At 50.9% G+C, this 12,575-nt stretch overlaps 1 long non-coding RNA gene across 2 annotated transcripts; it reads left to right on the top strand.

The window, feature by feature from the left end:
* The first annotated feature begins 1,064 nt into the window (after positions 1 to 1,064).
* On the top strand, positions 1,065 to 5,439 carry LOC127920113 (uncharacterized). Of its 2 annotated transcripts, none has more exons than XR_008105128.1 (3): positions 1,065 to 1,117; positions 4,900 to 4,958; positions 5,401 to 5,439. It is a non-coding gene; the product is annotated as an uncharacterized LOC127920113 (long non-coding RNA). The 2 variants fall into 2 exon arrangements; XR_008105129.1 differs by lacking the exon at positions 1,065 to 1,117 and adding an exon at positions 3,707 to 3,759.
* The last annotated feature ends 7,136 nt before the right edge of the window (positions 5,440 to 12,575 follow it).

Consider the following 12,575-nt stretch of genomic DNA (forward strand, 5'->3'; position numbering starts at 1 on the left):
CTAGTTAGGTCCCAGTGTGTTTTAGGCCCCAGTGTGTTTAGGTTCCCAGTGTGTTTCTAGTTAGGCCCCAGTGTGTTTCTAGTTAGGTCCCAGTGTGTTTCTAGTTAGGTCCCAGTGTGTTTCTAGTTAGGTCCCAGTGTGTTAGGCCCCAGTGTGTTTCTAGTTAGGCCCCAGTGTGTTTCTAGTTAGGTCCCAGTGTGTTTCTAGTTAGGTCCCAGTGTGTTTCTAGTTAGGCCCCAGTGTGTTTCTAGTTAGGTCCCCAGGTCCCAGTGTGTTTCTAGTTAGGTGTGTTTCTAGTTAGGTCCCAGTGTGTTTCTGTGTTTCTAGTTAGGCCCCAGTGTGTTTCTAGTTAGGCCCCAGTGTGTTTCTAGTTAGGTCCCAGTGTGTTTCTAGTTAGGTCCCAGTGTGTTTCTAGTTAGGTCCCAGTGTGTTTCTAGTTAGGTCCCAGTGTGTTTCTAGTTAGGTCCCAGTGTGTTTCTAGTTCGGTCCCAGTGTGTTTCTAGTTCGGTCCCAGTGTGTTTCTAGTTAGGTCCCAGTGTGTTTCTAGTTAGGTCCCAGTGTGTTTCTAGTTAGGTCCCAGTGTGTTTCTAGTTAGGTCCCAGTGTGTTTCTAGTTAGGCCCCAGTGTGTTTCTAGTTAGGTCCCAGTGTGTTTCTAGTTAGGTCCCAGTGTGTTTCTAGTTAGGTCCCAGTGTGTTTCTAGTTAGGTCCCAGTGTGTTTCTAGTTAGGTCCCAGTGTGTTTCTAGTTCGGTCCCAGTGTGTTTCTAGTTAGGTCCCAGTGTGTTTCTAGTTAGGTCCCAGTGTGTTTCTAGTTAGGCCCCAGTGTGTTTCTAGTTAGGTCCCAGTGTGTTTCTAGTTAGGTCCCAGTGTGTTTCTAGTTAGGTCCCAGTGTGTTTCTAGTTAGGTCCCAGTGTGTTTCTAGTTAGGTCCCAGTGTGTTTCTAGTTAGGTCCCAGTGTGTTAGGTCCCAGTGTGTTTCTAGTTAGGTCCCAGTGTGTTTCTAGTTAGGCCCCAGTGTGTTAGGTCCCAGTGTGTTAGGTCCCAGTGTGTTAGGCCCCAGTGTGTTTCTAGTTAGGCCCCAGTGTGTTTCTAGTTAGGCCCCAGTGTGTTTCTAGTTAGGTCCCAGTGTGTTTCTAGTTAGGCCCCAGTGTGTTTCTAGTTCGGCCCCAGTGTGTTTCTAGTTAGGCCCCAGTGTGTTTCTAGTTAGGCCCCAGTGTGTTTCTAGTTAGGCCCCAGTGTGTTTCTAGTTCGGCCCCAGTGTGTTTCTAGTTAGGACCCAGTGTGTTAGGCCCCAGTGTGTTAGGTCCCAGTGTGTTAGGTCCCAGTGTGTTTCTAGTTAGGTCCCAGTGTGTTTCTAGTTAGGCCCCAGTGTGTTCGAGTTAGGCCCCAGTGTGTTCGAGTTAGGCCCCAGTGTGTTAGGTCCCAGTGTGTTAGGTCCCAGTGTGTTCGAGTTAGGCCCCAGTGTGTTAGGCCCCAGTGTGTTAGGTCCCAGTGTGTTCGAGTTAGGCCCCAGTGTGTTTCTAGTTAGGCCCCAGTGTGTTAGGCCCCAGTGTGTTAGGCCCCAGTGTGTTAGGTCCCAGTGTGTTTCTAGTTAGGTCCCAGTGTGTTAGGCCCCAGTGTGTTTCTAGTTAGGCCCCAGTGTGTTAGGCCCCAGTGTGTTAGGCCCCAGTGTGTTAGGCCCCAGTGTGTTTCTAGTTAGGCCCCAGTGTGTTTCTAGTTAGGCCCCAGTGTGTTTCTAGTTAGGCCCCAGTGTGTTAGGCCCCAGTGTGTTAGGTCCCAGTGTGTTTCTAGTTAGGCCCCAGTGTGTTTCTAGTTAGGCCCCAGTGTGTTTCTAGTTCGGCCCCAGTGTGTTTCTAGTTAGGCCCCAGTGTGTTTCAGTGTGTTTCTAGTTAGGCCCCAGTGTGTTTCTAGTTCGGCCCCAGTGTGTTTCTAGTTCGGCCCCAGTGTGTTTCTAGTTAGGACCCAGTGTGTTAGGCCCCAGTGTGTTAGGTCCCAGTGTGTTAGGTCCCAGTGTGTTTCTAGTTAGGTCCCAGTGTGTTTCTAGTTAGGCCCCAGTGTGTTAGGTCCCAGTGTGTTCGAGTTAGGCCCCAGTGTGTTCGAGTTAGGCCCCAGTGTGTTAGGTCCCAGTGTGTTAGGTCCCAGTGTGTTCGAGTTAGGCCCCAGTGTGTTAGGCCCCAGTGTGTTAGGTCCCAGTGTGTTCGAGTTAGGCCCCAGTGTGTTTCTAGTTAGGCCCCAGTGTGTTAGGCCCCAGTGTGTTAGGCCCCAATGTGTTTCTAGTTAGGCCCCAGTGTGTTTCTAGTTAGGCCCCAGTGTGTTAGGCCCCAGTGTGTTAGGCCCCAGTGTGTTTCTAGTTAGGCCCCAGTGTGTTTCTAGTTAGGCCCCAGTGTGTTTCTAGTTAGGCCCCAGTGTGTTTCTAGTTAGGCCCCAGTGTGTTTCTAGTTCGGCCCCAGTGTGTTTCTAGTTCGGCCCCAGTGTGTTAGGTCCCAGTGTGTTTCTAGTTCGGTCCCAGTGTGTTTCTAGTTAGGTCCCAGTGTGTTTCTAGTTAGGTCCCAGTGTGTTTCTAGTTAGGTCCCAGTGTGTTTCTAGTTAGGTCCCAGTGTGTTTCTAGTTAGGTCCCAGTGTGTTTCTAGTTAGGTCCCAGTGTGTTTCTAGTTAGGTCCCAGTGTGTTAGGTCCCAGTGTGTTAGGTCCCAGTGTGTTAGGTCCCAGTGTGTTAGGCCCCAGTGTGTTTCTAGTTAGACCCCAGTGTGTTTCTAGTTAGGTCCCAGTGTGTTTCTAGTTAGGTCCCAGTGTGTTAGGTCCCAGTGTGTTTATTAGTTAGGCCCCAGTGTGTTAGGTCCCAGTGTGTTTCTAGTGTGGTCCCAGTGTGTTTCTAGTTAGGTCCCAGTGTGTTAGGTCCCAGTGTGTTTCTAGTTAGGCCCCAGTGTGTTTCTAGTTAGGCCCCAGTGTGTTTCTAGTTAGGTCCCAGTGTGTTTCTAGTTAGGTCCCAGTGTGTTTCTAGTTCGGTCCCAGTGTGTTTCTAGTTCGGTCCCAGTGTGTTTCTAGTTAGGTCCCAGTGTGTTTCTAGTTCGGTCCCAGTGTGTTTCTAGTTAGGTCCCAGTGTGTTTCTAGTTAGGTCCCAGTGTGTTTCTAGTTAGGCCCCAGTGTGTTTCTAGTTCGGTCCCAGTGTGTTTCTAGTTAGGCCCCAGTGTGTTTCTAGTTAGGCCCCAGTGTGTTTCTAGTTAGGACCCAGTGTGTTTCTAGTTAGGTCCCAGTGTGTTTCTAGTTAGGTCCCAGTGTGTTTCTAGTTAGGTCCCAGTGTGTTTCTAGTTCGGTCCCAGTGTGTTTCTAGTTAGGTCCCAGTGTGTTTCTAGTTAGGTCCCAGTGTGTTTCTAGTTAGGCCCCAGTGTGTTTCTAGTTAGGCCCCAGTGTGTTTCTAGTTAGGTCCCAGTGTGTTTCTAGTTAGGTCCCAGTGTGTTTCTAGTTAGGTCCCAGTGTGTTTCTAGTTAGGTCCCAATGTGTTTCTAGTTAGGTCCCAGTGTGTTAGGTCCCAGTGTGTTAGGCCCCAGTGTGTTTCTAGTTAGGTCCCAGTGTGTTAGGTCCCAGTGTGTTAGGTCCCAGTGTGTTAGGCCCCAGTGTGTTTCTAGTTAGGCCCCAGTGTGTTTCTAGTTAGGCCCCAGTGTGTTTCTAGTTAGGTCCCAGTGTGTTTCTAGTTAGGTCCCAGTGTGTTTCTAGTTAGGCCCCAGTGTGTTTCTAGTTAGGCCCCAGTGTGTTTCTAGTTAGGTCCCAGTGTGTTTCTAGTTAGGCCCCAGTGTGTTTCTAGTTAGGCCCCAGTGTGTTTCTAGTTAGGCCCCAGTGTGTTAGGCCCCAGTGTGTTAGGTCCCAGTGTGTTAGGTCCCAGTGTGTTTCTAGTTAGGTCCCAGTGTGTTTCTAGTTAGGCCCCAGGTCCCAGTGTGTTGAGTTAGGCCCCAGTGTGTTAGGTCCCAGTGTGTTAGGTCCCAGTGTGTTAGTTAGGCCCCAGTGTGTTAGGCCCCAGTGTGTTAGGTCCCAGTGTGTTAGTTAGGCCCCAGTGTGTTTCTAGTTAGGCCCCAGTGTGTTAGGCCCCAGTGTGTTAGGCCCCAGTGTGTTAGGTCCCAGTGTGTTTCTAGTTAGGTCCCAGTGTGTTAGGCCCCAGTGTGTTTCTAGTTAGGCCCCAGTGTGTTAGGCCCCAGTGTGTTAGGCCCCAGTGTGTTGGCGCCAGTGTGTTTCTAGTTAGGCCCCAGTGTGTTTCTAGTTAGGCCCCAGTGTGTTTCTAGTTAGGCCCCAGTGTGTTAGGCCCCAGTGTGTTAGGTCCCAGTGTGTTTCTAGTTAGGCCCCAGTGTGTTTCTAGTTAGGCCCCAGTGTGTTTCTAGTTCGGCCCCAGTGTGTTTCTAGTTAGGCCCCAGTGTGTTTCTAGTTAGGCCCCAGTGTGTTTCTAGTTAGGCCCCAGTGTGTTTCTAGTTCGGCCCCAGTGTGTTTCTAGTTCGGCCCCAGTGTGTTTCTAGTTAGGACCCAGTGTGTTAGGCCCCAGTGTGTTAGGTCCCAGTGTGTTAGGTCCCAGTGTGTTTCTAGTTAGGTCCCAGTGTGTTTCTAGTTAGGCCCCAGTGTGTTAGGTCCCAGTGTGTTCGAGTTAGTCCCCAGTGTGTTCGAGTTAGGCCCCAGTGTGTTAGGTCCCAGTGTGTTAGGTCCCAGTGTGTTCGAGTTAGGCCCCAGTGTGTTAGGCCCCAGTGTGTTAGGTCCCAGTGTGTTCGAGTTAGGCCCCAGTGTGTTTCTAGTTAGGCCCCAGTGTGTTAGGCCCCAGTGTGTTAGGCCCCAATGTGTTTCTAGTTAGGCCCCAGTGTGTTTCTAGTTAGGCCCCAGTGTGTTTCTAGTTAGGCCCCAGTGTGTTAGGCCCCAGTGTGTTAGGTCCCAGTGTGTTTCTAGTTAGGCCCCAGTGTGTTTCTAGTTCGGTCCCAGTGTGTTAGGTCCCAGTGTGTTAGGCCCCAGTGTGTTTCTAGTTAGGTCCCAGTGTGTTAGGTCCCAGTGTGTTTCTAGTTAGGTACCAGTGTGTTAGGTCCCAGTGTGTTAGGCCCCAGTGTGTTTGTAGTTAGGTCCCAGTGTGTTAGGCCCCAGTGTGTTTCTAGTTAAGTCCCAGTGTGTTTCTAGTTAGGTCCCAGTGTGTTTCTAGTTAGGTCCCAGTGTGTTTCTAGTTAGGTCCCAGTGTGTTTCTAGTTAGGTCCCAGTGTGTTTCTAGTTTGGTCCCAGTGTGTTTCTAGTTAGGCCCCAGTGTGTTTCTAGTTAGGCCCCAGTGTGTTTCTAGTTAGGCCCCAGTGTGTTTCTAGTTAGGTCCCAGTGTGTTTCTAGTTAGGTCCCAGTGTGTTTCTAGTTAGGTCCCAGTGTGTTTCTAGTTCGGTCCCAGTGTGTTAGGTCCCAGTGTGTTTCTAGTTAGGCCCCAGTGTGTTTCTAGTTAGGCCCCAGTGTGTTTCTAGTTAGGTCCCAGTGTGTTTCTAGTTAGGTCCCAGTGTGTTTCTAGTTAGGTCCCAGTGTGTTTCTAGTTAGGTCCCAGTGTGTTTCTAGTTAGGTCCCAGTGTGTTAGGTCCCAGTGTGTTAGGCCCCAGTGTGTTTCTAGTTAGGTCCCAGTGTGTTAGGTCCCAGTGTGTTAGGTCCCAGTGTGTTAGGCCCCAGTGTGTTTCTAGTTAGGCCCCAGTGTGTTTCTAGTTAGGTCCCAGTGTGTTTCTAGTTAGGCCCCAGTGTGTTTCTAGTTAGGCCCCAGTGTGTTTCTAGTTCGGCCCCAGTGTGTTTCTAGTTAGGCCCCAGTGTGTTTCTAGTTAGGCCCCAGTGTGTTTCTAGTTAGGCCCCAGTGTGTTTCTAGTTCGGCCCCAGTGTGTTTCTAGTTAGGACCCAGTGTGTTAGGCCCCAGTGTGTTAGGTCCCAGTGTGTTAGGTCCCAGTGTGTTTCTAGTTAGGTCCCAGTGTGTTTCTAGTTAGGCCCCAGTGTGTTCGAGTTAGGCCCCAGTGTGTTAGGCCCCAGTGAGTTAGGCCCCAGTGTGTTAGGTCCCAGTGTGTTAGGTCCCAGTGTGTTCTAGTTAGGCCCCAGTGTGTTAGGCCCCAGTGTGTTAGGTCCCAGTGTGTTCGAGTTAGGCCCCAGTGTGTTTCTAGTTAGGCCCCAGTGTGTTAGGCCCCAGTGTGTTAGGCCCCAGTGTGTTAGGTCCCAGTGTGTTTCTAGTTAGGTCCCAGTGTGTTAGGCCCCAGTGTGTTTCTAGTTAGGCCCCAGTGTGTTAGGCCCCAGTGTGTTAGGCCCCAGTGTGTTAGGCCCCAGTGTGTTTCTAGTTAGGCCCCAGTGTGTTTCTAGTTAGGCCCCAGTGTGTTTCTAGTTAGGCCCCAGTGTGTTAGGCCCCAGTGTGTTAGGTCCCAGTGTGTTTCTAGTTAGGCCCCAGTGTGTTTCTAGTTAGGCCCCAGTGTGTTTCTAGTTCGGCCCCAGTGTGTTTCTAGTTAGGCCCCAGTGTGTTTCTAGTTAGGCCCCAGTGTGTTTCTAGTTAGGCCCCAGTGTGTTTCTAGTTCGGCCCCAGTGTGTTTCTAGTTCGGCCCCAGTGTGTTTCTAGTTAGGACCCAGTGTGTTAGGCCCCAGTGTGTTAGGTCCCAGTGTGTTAGGTCCCAGTGTGTTTCTAGTTAGGTCCCAGTGTGTTTCTAGTTAGGCCCCAGTGTGTTAGGTCCCAGTGTGTTCGAGTTAGTCCCCAGTGTGTTCGAGTTAGGCCCCAGTGTGTTAGGTCCCAGTGTGTTAGGTCCCAGTGTGTTTCTAGTTAGGCCCCAGTGTGTTAGGCCCCAGTGTGTTAGGCCCCAATGTGTTCGAGTTAGGCCCCAGTGTGTTTCTAGTTAGGCCCCAGTGTGTTAGGCCCCAGTGTGTTAGGCCCCAATGTGTTTCTAGTTAGGCCCCAGTGTGTTTCTAGTTAGGCCCCAGTGTGTTTCTAGTTAGGCCCCAGTGTGTTAGGCCCCAGTGTGTTAGGTCCCAGTGTGTTTCTAGTTAGGCCCCAGTGTGTTTCTAGTTCAGTCCCAGTGTGTTAGGTCCCAGTGTGTTAGGCCCCAGTGTGTTTCTAGTTAGGTCCCAGTGTGTTAGGTCCCAGTGTGTTTCTAGTTAGGTACCAGTGTGTTAGGTCCCAGTGTGTTAGGCCCCAGTGTGTTTGTAGTTAGGTCCCAGTGTGTTAAGTCCCAGTGTGTTTCTAGTTTGGTACCAGTGTGTTTCTAGTTAGGCCCCAGTGTGTTTCTAGTTAGGCCCCAGTGTGTTTCTAGTTAGGTCCCAGTGTGTTTCTAGTTAGGCCCCAGTGTGTTTCTAGTTCGGTCCCAGTGTGTTTCTAGTTAGGCCCCAGTGTGTTTCTAGTTAGGCCCCAGTGTGTTTCTAGTTAGGACCCAGTGTGTTTCTAGTTAGGTCCCAGTGTGTTTCTAGTTAGGTCCCAGTGTGTTTCTAGTTCGGTCCCAGTGTGTTTCTAGTTCGGTCCCAGTGTGTTTCTAGTTAGGTCCCAGTGTGTTTCTAGTTAGGCCCCAGTGTGTTTCTAGTTAGGCCCCAGTGTGTTTCTAGTTAGGTCCCAGTGTGTTTCTAGTTAGGTCCCAGTGTGTTTCTAGTTAGGTCCCAGTGTGTTTCTAGTTAGGTCCCAGTGTGTTTCTAGTTAGGCCCCAGTGTGTTAGGCCCCAGTGTGTTTCTAGTTAGGCCCCAGTGTGTTAGGTCCCAGTGTGTTAGGCCCCAGTGTGTTAGGCCCCAGTGTGTTTCTAGTTAGGCCCCAGTGTGTTTCTAGTTAGGCCCCAGTGTGTTTCTAGTTAGGCCCCAGTGTGTTTCTAGTTAGGCCCCAGTGTGTTTCTAGTTCGGCCCCAGTGTGTTTCTAGTTAGGCCCCAGTGTGTTTCTAGTTAGGCCCCAGTGTGTTTCTAGTTAGGCCCCAGTGTGTTTCTAGTTCGGCCCCAGTGTGTTTCTAGTTAGGACCCAGTGTGTTAGGCCCCAGTGTGTTAGGTCCCAGTGTGTTAGGTCCCAGTGTGTTTCTAGTTAGGTCCCAGTGTGTTTCTAGTTAGGCCCCAGTGTGTTCGAGTTAGGCCCCAGTGTGTTAGTTAGGCCCCAGTGTGTTAGGTCCCAGTGTGTTAGGTCCCAGTGTGTGTTAGGCCCCAGTGTGTTAGGCCCCAGTGTGTTAGGTCCCAGTGTGTTCGAGTTAGGCCCCAGTGTGTTTCTAGTTAGGCCCCAGTGTGTTAGGCCCCAGTGTGTTAGGCCCCAGTGTGTTAGGTCCCAGTGTGTTTCTAGTTAGGTCCCAGTGTGTTAGGCCCCAGTGTGTTTCTAGTTAGGCCCCAGTGTGTTAGGCCCCAGTGTGTTAGGCCCCAGTGTGTTAGGCCCCAGTGTGTTTCTAGTTAGGCCCCAGTGTGTTTCTAGTTAGGCCCCAGTGTGTTTCTAGTTAGGCCCCAGTGTGTTAGGCCCCAGTGTGTTAGGTCCCAGTGTGTTTCTAGTTAGGCCCCAGTGTGTTTCTAGTTAGGCCCCAGTGTGTTTCTAGTTCGGCCCCAGTGTGTTTCTAGTTAGGCCCCAGTGTGTTTCTAGTTAGGCCCCAGTGTGTTTCTAGTTAGGCCCCAGTGTGTTTCTAGTTCGGCCCCAGTGTGTTTCTAGTTCGGCCCCAGTGTGTTTCTAGTTAGGACCCAGTGTGTTAGGCCCCAGTGTGTTAGGTCCCAGTGTGTTAGGTCCCAGTGTGTTTCTAGTTAGGTCCCAGTGTGTTTCTAGTTAGGCCCCAGTGTGTTAGGTCCCAGTGTGTTCGAGTTAGGCCCCAGTGTGTTCGAGTTAGGCCCCAGTGTGTTAGGTCCCAGTGTGTTAGGTCCCAGTGTGTTCGAGTTAGGCCCCAGTGTGTTAGGCCCCAGTGTGTTAGGTCCCAGTGTGTTCGAGTTAGGCCCCAGTGTGTTTCTAGTTAGGCCCCAGTGTGTTAGGCCCCAGTGTGTTAGGCCCCAATGTGTTTCTAGTTAGGCCCCAGTGTGTTTCTAGTTAGGCCCCAGTGTGTTTCTAGTTAGGCCCCAGTGTGTTAGGCCCCAGTGTGTTAGGTCCCAGTGTGTTTCTAGTTAGGCCCCAGTGTGTTTCTAGTTAGGCCCCAGTGTGTTAGGCCCCAGTGTGTTAGGCCCCAGTGTGTTAGGCCCCAGTGTGTTTCTAGTTAGGCCCCAGTGTGTTTCTAGTTAGGCCCCAGTGTGTTTCTAGTTAGGCCCCAGTGTGTTTCTAGTTAGGTCCCAGTGTGTTTCTAGTTAGGACCCAGTGTGTTTCTAGTTAGGCCCCAGTGTGTTTCTAGTTAGGCTCCAGTGTGTTAGGTCCCAGTGTGTTAGGCCCCAGTGTGTTTCTAGTTAGGCCCCAGTACGTTAGGTCCCAGTGTGTTAGGTCCCAGTGTGTTAGGCCCCAGTGTGTTAGGTCCCAGTGTGTTAGGTCCCAGTGTGTTTCTAGTTAGGTCCCAGTGTGTTTCTAGTTAGGCCCCAGTGTGTTAGGTCCCAGTGTGTTCGAGTTAGGCCCCAGTGTGTTCGAGTTAGGCCCCAGTGTGTTAGGTCCCAGTGTGTTAGGTCCCAGTGTGTTCGAGTTAGGCCCCAGTGTGTTAGGCCCCAGTGTGTTAGGTCCCAGTGTGTTCGAGTTAGGCCCCAGTGTGTTTCTAGTTAGGCCCCAGTGTGTTAGGCCCCAGTGTGTTAGGCCCCAATGTGTTTCTAGTTAGGCCCCAGTGTGTTTCTAGTTAGGCCCCAGTGTGTTTCTAGTTAGGCCCCAGTGTGTTAGGCCCCAGTGTGTTAGGTCCCAGTGTGTTTCTAGTTAGGCCCCAGTGTGTTTCTAGTTAGGCCCCAGTGTGTTAGGCCCCAGTGTGTTAGGCCCCAGTGTGTTTCTAGTTAGGCCCCAGTGTGTTTCTAGTTAGGCCCCAGTGTGTTTCTAGTTAGGCCCCAGTGTGTTTCTAGTTAGGTCCCAGTGTGTTTCTAGTTAGGACCCAGTGTGTTTCTAGTTAGGCCCCAGTGTGTTTCTAGTTAGGCCCCAGTGTGTTAGGTCCCAGTGTGTTAGGCCCCAGTGTGTTTCTAGTTAGGCCCCAGTACGTTAGGTCCCAGTGTGTTAGGTCCCAGTGTGTTAGGCCCCAGTACGTTAGGTCCCAGTGTGTTAGGTCCCAGTGTGTTAGGCCCCAGTACGTTAGGTCCCAGTGTGTTAGGTCCCAGTGTGTTAGGCCCCAGTGTGTTAGGCCCCAGTGTGTTAGGCCCCAGTGTGTTAGCTCCCAGTGTGTTTCTAGTTAGGCCCCAGTGTGTTTCTATTTAGGCCCCAGTGTGTTAGGCCCCAGTGTGTTAGGTCACAGTGTGTTAGGTCCCAGTGTGTTAGGTCCCAGTGTGTTTCTAGTTAGGTCGCAGTGTGTTAGGTCCCAGTGTGCTAGGTCCCAGTGTGTTTCTAGTTAGGCCCCAGTGTGTTTCTAGTTAGGTCCCAGTGTGTTAGGTCCCAGTGTGTTAGGCCCCAGTGTGTTTCTAGTTAGGTCCCAGTGTGTTAGGTCCCAGTGTGTTTCTAGTTAGGTACCAGTGTGTTAGGTCCCAGTGTGTTAGGCCCCAGTGTGTTTCTAGTTAGGTCCCAGTGTGTTAGGCCCCAGTGTGTTTCTAGTTAAGTCCCAGTGTGTTTCTAGTTAGGTCCCAGTGTGTTTCTAGTTAGGCCCCAGTGTGTTTCTAGTTAGGTCCCAGTGTGTTTTTAGTTAGGTCCCAGTGTGTTTCTAGTTAGGTCCCAGTGTGTTAGGCCCCAGTGTGTTTCTAGTTAGGCCCCAGTGTGTTTCTAGTTAGGTCCCAGTGTGTTAGGTCCCAGTGTGTTTCTAGTTAGGTCCCAGTGTGTTTCTAGTTAGGCCCCAGTGTGTTTCTAGTTAGGCCCCAGTGTGTTTCTAGTTCGGTCCCAGTGTGTTTCTAGTTAGGTCCCAGTGTGTTTCTAGTTAGGTCCCAGTGTGTTTCTAGTTAGGTCCCAGTGTGTTTCTAGTTAGGCCCCAGTGTGTTTCTAGTTAGGTCCCAGTGTGTTAGGTCCCAGTGTGTTAGGTCCCAGTGTGTTAGGTCCCAGTGTGTTTCTAGTTAGGTCCCAGTGTGTTTCTAGTTAGGCCCCAGTGTGTTAGGTCCCAGTGTGTTAGGCCCCAGTGTGTTAGGACCCAGTGTGTTAGGTCCCAGTGTGTTAGGTCCCAGTGTGTTTCTAGTTAGGCCCCAGTGTGTTAGGTCCCAGTGTGTTTCTAGTTAGGTCCCAGTGTGTTAGGTCCCAGTGTGTTAGGCCCCAGTGTGTTAGGCCCCAGTGTGTTTCTAGTTAGGTCCCAGTGTGTTAGGTCCCAGTGTGTTAGGTCCCAGTATGTTAGGTCCCAGTGTGTTAGGTCCCAGTGTGTTTCTAGTTAGGCCCCAGTGTGTTTCTAGTTAGGTCCCAGTGTGTTAGGTCCCAGTGTGTTAGGCCCCAGTGTGTTAGGCCCCAGTGTGTTAGGTCCCAGTGTGTTAGGTCCCAGTGTGTTAGGTCCCAGTGTGTTTCTAGTTAGGTCGCAGTGTGTTAGGTCCCAGTGTGTTAGGTCCCAGTGTGTTAGGTCCCAGTGTGTTTCTAGTTAGGCCCCAGTGTGTTTCTAGTTAGGTCCCAGTGTGTTAGGTCCCAGTGTGTTAGGCCCCAGTGTGTTTCTAGTTAGGTCCCAGTGTGTTAGGTCCCAGTGTGTTTCTAGTTAGGTCCCAGTGTGTTAGGTCCCAGTGTGTTAGGCCCCAGTGTGTTTCTAGTTAGGTCCCAGTGTGTTAGGCCCCAGTGTGTTTCTAGTTAAGTCCCAGTGTGTTTCTAGTTAGGTCCCAGTGTGTTTCTAGTTAGGCCCCAGTGTGTTTCTAGTTAGGTCCCAGTGTGTTTCTAGTTAGGCCCCAGTGTGTTTCTAGTTAGGTCCCAGTGTGTTAGGCCCCAGTGTGTTTCTAGTTAGGCCCCAGTGTGTTTCTAGTTAGGTCCCAGTGTGTTAGGTCCCAGTGTGTTTCTAGTTAGGTCCCAGTGTGTTTCTAGTTAGGCCCCAGTGTGTTTCTAGTTAGGCCCCAGTGTGTTTCTAGTTCGGTCCCAGTGTGTTTCTAGTTAGGTCCCAGTGTGTTTCTAGTTAGGTCCCAGTGTGTTTCTAGTTAGGTCCCAGTGTGTTTCTAGTTAGGTCCCAGTGTGTTTCTAGTTAGGTCCCAGTGTGTTAGGTCCCAGTGTGTTAGGTCCCAGTGTGTTAGGTTCCAGTGTGTTTCTAGTTAGGTCCCAGTGTGTTAGGTCCCAGTGTGTTTCTAGTTAGGTCCCAGTGTGTTTCTAGTTAGGTCCCAGTGTGTTTCTAGTTAGGTCCCAGTGTGTTTCTAGTTAGGCCCCAGTGTGTTTCTAGTTAGGTCCCAGTGTGTTTCTAGTTAGGTCCCAGTGTGTTTCTAGTTAGGCCCCAGTGTGTTTCTAGTTAGGCCCCAGTGTGTTAGGTCCCAGTGTGTTAGGCCCCAGTGTGTTAGGACCCAGTGTGTTAGGTCCCAGTGTGTTAGGCCCCAGTGTGTTAGGACCCAGTGTGTTAGGTTCCAGTGTGTTTCTAGTTAGGTCCCAGTGTGTTAGGTCCCAGTGTGTTTCTAGTTAGGTCCCAGTGTGTTTCTAGTTAGGTCCCAGT

Source organism: Oncorhynchus keta, unplaced genomic scaffold, assembly GCF_023373465.1.
Source record: "Oncorhynchus keta strain PuntledgeMale-10-30-2019 unplaced genomic scaffold, Oket_V2 Un_contig_18444_pilon_pilon, whole genome shotgun sequence".
Taxonomy (NCBI): Eukaryota; Metazoa; Chordata; class Actinopteri; order Salmoniformes; family Salmonidae; genus Oncorhynchus; species Oncorhynchus keta.